The following is a 9712-nucleotide window of genomic DNA, read 5'->3' as shown; positions in this document are numbered from 1 at the left end:
TAGATGGAATGGACAAATTTCTAGAAACACAGAACCTACAAAGACAGAATCACAAAGAAGTAAAAAATCTGATTAGAGTTATGACTAGCATGGAGATTGAATCAGTCATCAAAAATATCTCAACAAAAAAAAGCCCTGGACCACATGGCTTCATTGGTGAATTCTACCAAACATTTAAAGAAGAACTACTACCGATCCTGGCCAAATTTTCCAAAAAATTGAAGAGGAGGGAATACTTCCAAACCCATTCTATGAGGTCAGCCTTACCATGATTATCAAAACCAGACAAAGACACTGCAAGAAGACTATGGACAGATATCCCTTATGAACATTAATGCAAAAAATCCTCCAAAAAAACACTAGCGAACAAAATTCAGCAGCATATTCAAAGGATTATACACTGTGATAAGTGGGATTTATTCCTGAAATGCAAGGATGGTTCAACATCCAAAAATCAATCCTTATAATACACTACATTAACAGAATGAAGGGGGAAAATCACATTATGATCTCAGTTGATGCAGAAATAGCCTTTGACAAAGTTCTACACCCTTTCAATGTAAAAACACTTAACAATCTAGGAATAAAATGAAACTACCTCAACATAATAAAAGCTATATATGTAAAACCCACAGTGAACATCATACTCAATGGTGAAATACTGATAGGATTTCCTCTAAAATCAGGATCAAGGTAAGGATGCCCACTTTTACCATTTCTATTCAATCTTGTACTGGAAGAGTTAGCCAGAGCATTTAGGTAAGAAATAGAAATAAAAGGCATTCAAGTTGGAAAGAAAAAAGTAAAATTGTCTCTGTTCCTATACAACATGATCTTATACGTAAACAACCCTAAAGATTCCACCAAAAAACTTTTAAAACTAATAAATGAATTCAGCAAAGTAGCAGGATACAGAGTCAACACACAAAAATCAGTTGCATTTCTATATGCCAACAATAAACAATCTGAAAAGAAAATTATAAAAACAATTTAATTTACAATAGCATCAGAAAGAATAAAATACTTAGGAATTAACTTAACGAAGGAGGTGAAAGCCTTGTGCAATGAAAACTACAAAACATTGCTGAAAGAAATTAAAGATATACATAAATAGAAACACATTCTATGTTCACGGTTTGGAAGACTTGACATTAAAATGTCAGTACTACCCAAAGTGATCTACAGATTACATGCAATTCCTACCCAAATCTCAATGATGTTTTTTGCAGATATCGAAAAACCCATCCTAAAATTCATGTGGAATCTTAAGGGTCCCTGAGTAGCCAAAACAATCTTGAAAAAGAAGACCCAAACTGGAGGACTCACACTTCCTGATTTCAAAACTCACTACAAAGCTACAGGAATCAAAGTAGTGTGGTATTGGCACAAAGACAGACATTTAAACCCTTACCTAACATGATATAGAAAGATTAACTCAAAATGGATCAAAGATCTAAATGTAAGACAAAACTCTCTGAAGTATACATAGGACAAAAACTTCAGGACATTTGAATGTGGCAATGATTTCTTGAACAGGACACCAAAGATACAGGAAGTAAAAGAAAAAAATTGGGCAAATAGGACTTCATGAAAATTTTAAAATTTTGTATATCAAGAGACACTATCCACAGAGTAAAAAGGCAGCCCACAGACTGGAAGAAAATATTTGCAAATTGTATATCTGATGAGGGATTAATATCCAGAATATAGAAAGGATTCCTAAAACTCAACAACAAAGAGGCAAACAACCTAATTTGAAAATGAGCAAAGGACTTGAATAGATTTTCAAAAGATTACTAAGCACATGAAAATATGCTCAACATCACTAATCCTTAGGGAAATGCAAATCAAAACCAAAATGATATATTGCCTCACATCACTATAAAAAAAAACAGCAGAAAATAAGTGTTGGTGAGGATGTGGAGAAATTGGAACCCTTGTGCACTGTAGGTGGGAATGTAAAAATGGTACAGCCACTATGGAAAACAGAAAAAATTAAAATTAGAGCTAGCATGTGACCCATAAATTCCACTTCTGGGTATATATCTAAAAATTGAAAGCAGAATCTCAAAGAGATATTTGTACACCCATGTTCATAGCAGCATTATGCACAGTAGCTAACATGTAGAAGCAGCCCAAGTATTCATCAACAGATAAATGGATAAACAAAATGCGCTCTATGCATACAGAGGAACATTATTCAGCCTTAAGAAAGAGGGAATTTCTGGCACATGCTCAACATGGATGAACCTTGAGGACATCATGCTGAGTGAAATAACCCAGTCACAAAAAGACAAATACTGTGTGGTTCTCCTTGCATGAATTATGTAGAGCAGTCAAAATCATACAGACAAAAAGGAAAAAGAGGTTGCCAGGGCTGGGGGAGTGCAGAGTGGGCAGTTACTGTTTAAAGCGGACGGAGTTTCAGTTTCATAAGATGAAAAGAGTTATGTGGATGGATGGTGGTGATGGTTGCACAACAATATGACTGTACTTAATTAATACCCCTGAACTGTACGCTTAAAAATGGTTAAGATGGTGAACTTTATGTTAAGTGTATTTTACTGCACAAAAACATGTTTTTTTAAGTAGAGTTTTTGGGCAATTAATTAGATAACATATGCAAAATAGTGAGCAGGTGGAAACATTTGAGCCAAAGGGAGTGAGTATCATTCATAAAATTAGCAACCGCGCATTAAAACACCACATCACCAGAAGAAAGATATCCAGCTATTTTGTGAGCTACAAGAGATCTTCTAAGGAGGAAAGAGAATCTGTGCCTGAGCTGGTCCTGGCCTGGTTGTAGAGGAGCCTGGGGGCTGGGCGGGGCTCCTACAGATGGTGGTGGGGGGTGGGGGGCGGCAGGAGAGTGTGAGCAGGATGTGGGGGTGGGGAGGCAGAGGGGTAAGGAGCAGGGGAGGGCAGTCATGCTCTCCCTCCTCTATGTCCCAGGGCGGGACTCAGCTGTAGGTGGTAAGGGGACTCGGCCTCCCTGAGTGGCCAGTGCTGGAGCAGGAGGCAAGAGGATTTCATGGAGACAGGATGGAGCCTTCTGGGCTGAAGCCAGCTGCTTAGGACCCCAGTGAACCAGGCCTGACCCAAGGCAGAGCCCCAAGGGGCTACCAGTGGCAATTCTGCTTCTGTCCCCTACATTAGAGCTGGGAGGCCTCCATCTACCCCCACAGACCCCAGAGGTCACTCAAGGGTGAAATGTCACAGCAGGCTGGCCAGGTGACTAAGGCATGACAGAGGAGGAGGCATCCAGCTGCCACCCTGGGTTTTGCCTGGTCCCTGTCAAGACGCGGTGCCAGCTGCTGGCACAGTCGGAGCAATGTGGGTGAACCACGGAAGAAGCGAGTCCACAAGGGCGGTTCCTACCGGGGCTGAGATTCTATTTGCTGGTGAAAGTTCCGGGACCTTTTGGAATTGGTTTTCCTTCCCCAGCACTGCGAGGCCATGAGGACCCCATGTAAGAGCTCCGAGTTAGGCAAGGGGCCTCTCACATGGGTCATTCTCTGGTTCAGCTCTCAGCTGCCGACTGTGGCTCCCTGGCCTTCCCATCTTCTGAGTTACAGGAATGCATGGTTGGTGGCTTCTGCAGGGACCAGAACAGAAACTGCCACTTGCTGAAAGAGGAAGGGACAGCAACAGCCTCAGGCCCGGGAGGTGACCGCCAGGAAATGAGGTGGGATGCAGGTGTGTGAGCAAGAACTAGAATGTTCTCTAATGGACTCTGTGTCCAACAGAGGAGAACACTTTCTTCTGAGGTGGAAGGGCTCACACGTGTGATGGTGACGAGTCCTGGGGGATTGTGAGCATCTGTTGACACCAGCTTCCAAGTCTTGAAGTTGCCTCCAGGCAGGCACTGCACAGGACACTCGACACACGTTGTCTCCTTCAATCCACAAACAGCTCTGGGAGGAGAGACCACTGTTGCCATATATAGACAATGATAAATCAATGGCAAACGATAGGATATATTAGAGTATGTGAGGAAGCCATTTGGTGTAAAACTAATTCGGCCTGACCTTTTTTTTCCAAAAGGACCTGATGTGGCCATTTAGCATGCATTATATATCTGAGCATCTGTCGACAGCAGCTTCCACGTCTTGAAGTTGTCTCCCAGCAGGCACTGCACAGGACACTCAACACACGTTGTCTCCTTCAATCCACAAACAGCCCTGTGAGGAGGGAGCGCTGTTGCCATTTATAGATGAGAAAACCAAGGCTCAGAAACCAAGGGATCTGTGTGAAGTTGCACAGTGAGTGAACAGCAGAAGGGAGATTCTTAACCCAGGTCCCGAGTTCACTCTATAGTCTGAGGGCTCCCCAAGGTCTCTGTTGTGTATTCAACATGGGGCCAGAGGGAGGGTGACAACTGTGACAACATTAGAGGCGCAGCCCTGACCCATGTGTGGCTGTCTCCGTGGAAGGCGATATGCAGAAGAGAAAGTCAGAAGCAAGTGTTCAGAATGACCAGTTGCCTGAATGCTCAGCTCCTCCCTTCGGGAAGGAACCCAAAGCCAGAGGGCAGTCAGAACCCATGACTGAGGGAGCCCAAACAAGCAAAGAGCTCGGGATGTTCACCAGCCAGGCCTCCAGGGGCCTGGAGGCAGTCCTCCTTGTCCCTGACCTCAGATGCACAACCAGCTTGACAGTCACACCTCTAGCCTGGATCTTAGAGGTTGGGCCCATTGGGTGGAGGGAGAAGAAGAATAACATTTCCAGAAGTGGGGAGGTCTGAGATCCAAGGTCTGCTGCCCCAGCCAGCTGGCTCTGCCACATGTAGGAGCCCCAGCGTGGCAGAACAGGGGGACGTCCACAGTCAGCAGGTGGAGCCCACTGTGCTCACCTTTAATGGGTTTTCCAGTTACAAGTTCTATCTTCTATGTCCTCTGTTTAAGGGAAAGTGACATCCCTCTCCTACCCTCAGCCCCACCTCTCCCTCACCCACTGATCCCCATCCCCAAGGGAACCACCATGAATAGTATAGCATCTGTCCTTTCAGGTACTTATTTATCTATGTGTTTACAAGCATATTTTCTTATAAAAAAACAGAGTATGCTTTATATATTGATCTGAGACTTCCTCTTTTCACCTCCAGCGAATGCTCTCCCAGTCCTACTCCTGTGTCAGCATATGGTTGTCTACAGTACCTTTTCCAGCACTGGTGAGCTATCCCACAGTATGGACACAGATCTCGTGTGTCTGGGTGACTTGTCCTGTGCTGAGTGAACGTGGGCACAAGGCCTTCTGGAGAATGAGTTGTCCTTTCCCACAGAGCTGCTCCCTCTGAGTGACTGATCAGAGGTGGGGGAGGTGGGAAGAAGATGTCGTGTCTCAGAGCCAGGATTCTGGTCTCTCTGAGGCTCAAGGGTTTGAGGGGAGATGTTGAGTCTGAGAGGTGATGAGGTCTGGGAAGTCATGGTTTGGGAGAATGGTGGGGTCTGGAACGTCTTGGGTCTGTCAGGTGAGGAGATGATGGGGTCTGAATCATCTCCCATGACGCAATGGGCAGCTCTGCACAGTCAGGACTGCTCCCAGACCAGCTGAGTTGGTCAGATGAGGGCCCAGCCCTCCTCCCCACAGGCTGTGGTTGCCGTCCACCCTCTTCGGCCAGGGTGTTTCCTGCCCACCTCTGGGGTACGGCTCTCTGGAGTTTCTTCCTCTGTCATCCAGGTGAGGCAGCCATGGGTCCCCTCCTTACCTTCCAAGGGCTTGGCTGCTCTGAGTCATAGACCAAGACCCAGGGCAGCCAAGAGCTTTTCCTTCCTCTTTCTTCAGGACACAAATCATGTCACTTTCAACTTTCAGTCGGCAAGTTTAGGAAACCAATGGACACAGCCCCTGTGGAGTCTGAGGCTTCCTCAGCTTTCCAGAAGCCTGCCTGCATGCTCCACTTTCCCTTCCGTCTTTCCTTCTCTCCCTTCCTCCACTCTCTCTCCTTGTCCTTCAGCAAACACTCATGCCCCTCCCATGGACCAGGCGCTGTGCTAAGCACTGGGCACTGAGAGACCAGTCAGCAGAAGAAGGACATGCCATTCTTCTCTGCACCAAGTTTCATCCTCTATTTGGTTGAGTTCTATGATTTTATCATGTTTTCTGATCTCATGTTGTTTCAGATCTCCAGACTCCCTAGGCCAATTCAGAGACTTCTGGGCTGGTCACTGGACCCTTGTTTCTTTTGGCAATTTTCCAAGCTCTTGACACTAACCAAGCATTCCAAGTCCTGAAGACACATGGGCACCTGCTGGGCCCTCCTCTCTTCCTCCAGAGAGGACCTCACACTGGGCTTGGCAAGGGCCTTGATGGCCCCCACACTGGAATGCTTGTAGGAACAGTGGCCTCACCCCCACCACTGAGGTTCTCTACAAGCACCTCCCTTTCCAGCCTGGTTACCTGTGCTCAATCAGCTTGGGTGTCTGAATGAATAGACAAACCTTGAGGCTGAATGATTGGACAAGTGCTCAGGTGGTCCATCAGCCCATGAGAGGACAGCTCCCTGGTGAGCAGTGACTCCTCATCTCTTGTTTCAAGTGTGTGGATTGTATGCAGTAGGTGCAGAGGCAGTAGGGACAGTCTACATTCTGGAGTCAAGACATCCAGGTGTCCTCCCTGTGGCCTGGGAACGTTCCCTCCTCATCTGAGCCTGCAGGATGGGGTGACAGCTACCAGAAAGGCTCCATGGAATTAATGAGGTCATGTGGGCAAAGTGCCTATGGTGGGGCTGGGCACTTAGTAGGCCCTCAGCAGTGCTGTCTCCCCTCTGCCCTCCTGGGGTCAAGGCTCCTGGGACTCCATTAGTCCATCAGCCCAGTTGGTGCCCTTGTTGCTTCTGCCAGGAGTGGGAATCCAGGGCTGCGGGTGACTGTGAAACAGACACAATCTCTTGGGGTCAGTGCTGGCCCAGGGCAGCTCTCTGAACTCAGCCTTTATCCAGCCTCCCCGTCCATAATGAGGGCGATGACCTCCAACCTTGTGTTCCCAGTCAGGGAGGAAAGGTCCAGAGCCCTGTGAGCCGGGCAGAGATGCCTCAGGGAGCCAGTGCCCAGCGCCATGTTTGAGATGAGCACGAAGACTGGACTTGGTGGCTGCCGATGGTCTGCATGGGACACAGCATTTGACTGGCAATTATTCATCTTAACTATGTTTTTACAATTTTTTATTTGTGTATTATTTGAATCTTTTTCCAGTTTGAGAAATTGACAGACCGCACTGTGTGAGTTTCAAGTGTACAGCATGATGGTTTTTTTCCTGTATCTCATACAGTGCCATTCGCTGTAGTCACCATGCTGTCCCTAGTACTTCTTTATCGCATAACCAGAATTTTGTACCTTTTGTCCACCTTTCTCCAATCCCCCCTCTGCCCAGCCCCCATCTCTGGTCAACACAAGCCTGAGCTCTTTTTCTATGAGTTTGGCGGGATTTTTGTTGCTGTTTTGTGTTTTTTTAGGTTCCACATATAAGTGAGATCATGCACTATTTGTCTTTCTCTGCCTGACTTACTTCACTCAGCTTAATGCCTTCAAGGTCCATCCATGTTGTCACAAACGGTAGGATTTCCTCATTTTCTATGGCTGAATAATATTCCATTGTCTGTATATACCACGACTTCCTCCTCCATCCATCCGTCCATTAAGTGTGGTCTTGATCAAGGGCTTGCAGCTTTGGAGGCACAGCATCACTCAGGTTCAAGGCTGAGCTCCACCACTCACCTGCTGTGTGGCCTTGGGCAGCTACTTAACCTTCCCGAGCCTCCATCACCTCATCAGTAAAATGGGGGTCATTCTACACACCCCAAAGGTAAATACCACCTACTATGATTTCCTGGCAAGTCCTGCCCCATGAATCTTTCCCTGACATGCCCCTGTCCCCTAGTCCTGTCTCCCACCCCCAATTCCCTCCCCCGACACACAAGCTGGAGGTGACCTCTTCCACCCTCTGGCTGGCACAGCAATCGCCACTTTCTAGGTCCTACTTTGTAGAAACCCACCCCAGGCCATGTTTTGTTTTGACAGAAGCCCCAGATCATCCCAGACTGACCCCACGTTCACACCCACTGTGCTGCCAGGAGGACCGAGGACCCTGTAGTGAGTCATTATGGGCTGAGGGTGTTTTCTCATGTCCTGCTGGAGACCAAAGTGTGGTCCTGTCTTCTTATGGACATGAACCCCCTACATCATTGGCTCGTGGCCCAGAGCACCCTGGGGCAGCTCTGTGACATGCAGACAGACCGTCTCTACTGACCACACTCTACGTTCAAACAGAGTCATTGTGCTTCCTCCTTGGGCGGTCAAGCACCAACAAGGCCGGGTCCATCCCGGCAGAGGACGGGTACTTACTGAGCACCGTGCATGGGCTGGGGTCTTGGTTGGGCACTGTGGCTCTTGGGCCTCATCAAAGGAGGTTGGAGCCCATCAGCCTCACTGGGCTGCACCAGGGAGCTGCGCCTTCTCCCCAAATTCACAAGCCCAAGCCTGAGGAATTTAGCAGCAAGGGTTTGAAACAGCCAGCAGAAAATCCAACCAAAAAACAAAGAAACAACTTCAAGTCCTGCAAAGAGTTTATTAAGAGTTGAGAAGATCTTTGTGTTTAATTGGTGAATACTGACAGAGAAATTGCCAAACAGTCCTGGATAGATTTGCTTGAAGGTTATCTCACCTCCTGCCAGTTGTGACTTGTCCCCACCAGAGTCCCCTTAGGAGGAAGGAGATGGACACCCTGGGTCTCAGGCCACCAAGGCCAGCAGCCCCGAGGAGTCTCACAGAGGTGCAGTGGGGTTTTCTTATTTCAACTGCCTGGTCCGTGGGCAGAACGGACAGCTCATGGGCATGGGTTTTGTCATTGTTGTTGTTTTGACAATGTGTCCAGGAGTTGACTTATCTCCACAGGGACTGGGAAGGAAACAGAGCTGTGCAAAGGGAAAGGGTGAGGGTCCCACTGGGCAGAGGGGTTTGTGCCTGCTGGGGCTGTGGTTGAAGCCACAGAAGCGCTGGGGAGTCTGAGCTGGGGGGCCTGCCCTGGACTGCGGGCAGATTATCCACTTTAGGACTGTAGGAGAAAACCCAGTAATAGTGTGTAAATTAAAACAAACAGGCAAATCCTGGAGTCTGATACTTGTTTAAAAATACAGTCAAAAAGAATAAAGAAATTGTGGTCCAGGAAACAAAAAACCAGCAGCAACAGATAGTAAAGGACATGGGGAGGGGGAGTCCTCCCACCGCAGAGGCGCAGTGCTGCCCCCTTTGAGAGAAGGGCACAGATCTGCTCCAGGCGGCCCTTCCTGTCCCTTGCATTCAATGCAGATCGGCCCCAGCGCGGCCTCCACCGCCCTCCCAGAGGCTGGCAGGGCTGAGAGCAGCCACCTTCCCTCAGACAGACAGACTGAAGCTCCAGCACCGAGTCGAGAGGACTGTGGGTGCAGGGCTCCTGGCGCTGCGAAGGCGCGGGGAGAAGGAGTGGTGGCCAGAGCCGGTCTCGACGACGACCCTGCAGACCCCCCAGCCTGCAGCTGCGGGCAGGACTAGACCTCGTCCCACCGTGAGCTCGGACGCGGAGGTCGCTCATATTAACGCACCCAGTGAAAGATGGAGACCCGCCTTAAGAACAGTTAAAGCAATGGGGACCTGAGCGGTGCCGCGGTGGGGACTTTTGGGAGCCTAGTTATTGATAATTCTCATTCTTAAGGGATGGTGATCCCCTGCGAAGAGGG

The sequence above is a fragment of the Equus asinus genome, chromosome 6 (assembly GCF_041296235.1).
Source record: "Equus asinus isolate D_3611 breed Donkey chromosome 6, EquAss-T2T_v2, whole genome shotgun sequence".
Classification (NCBI taxonomy): domain Eukaryota; kingdom Metazoa; phylum Chordata; class Mammalia; order Perissodactyla; family Equidae; genus Equus; species Equus asinus.
Note: the sequence above shows the minus strand (reverse complement) of the source record.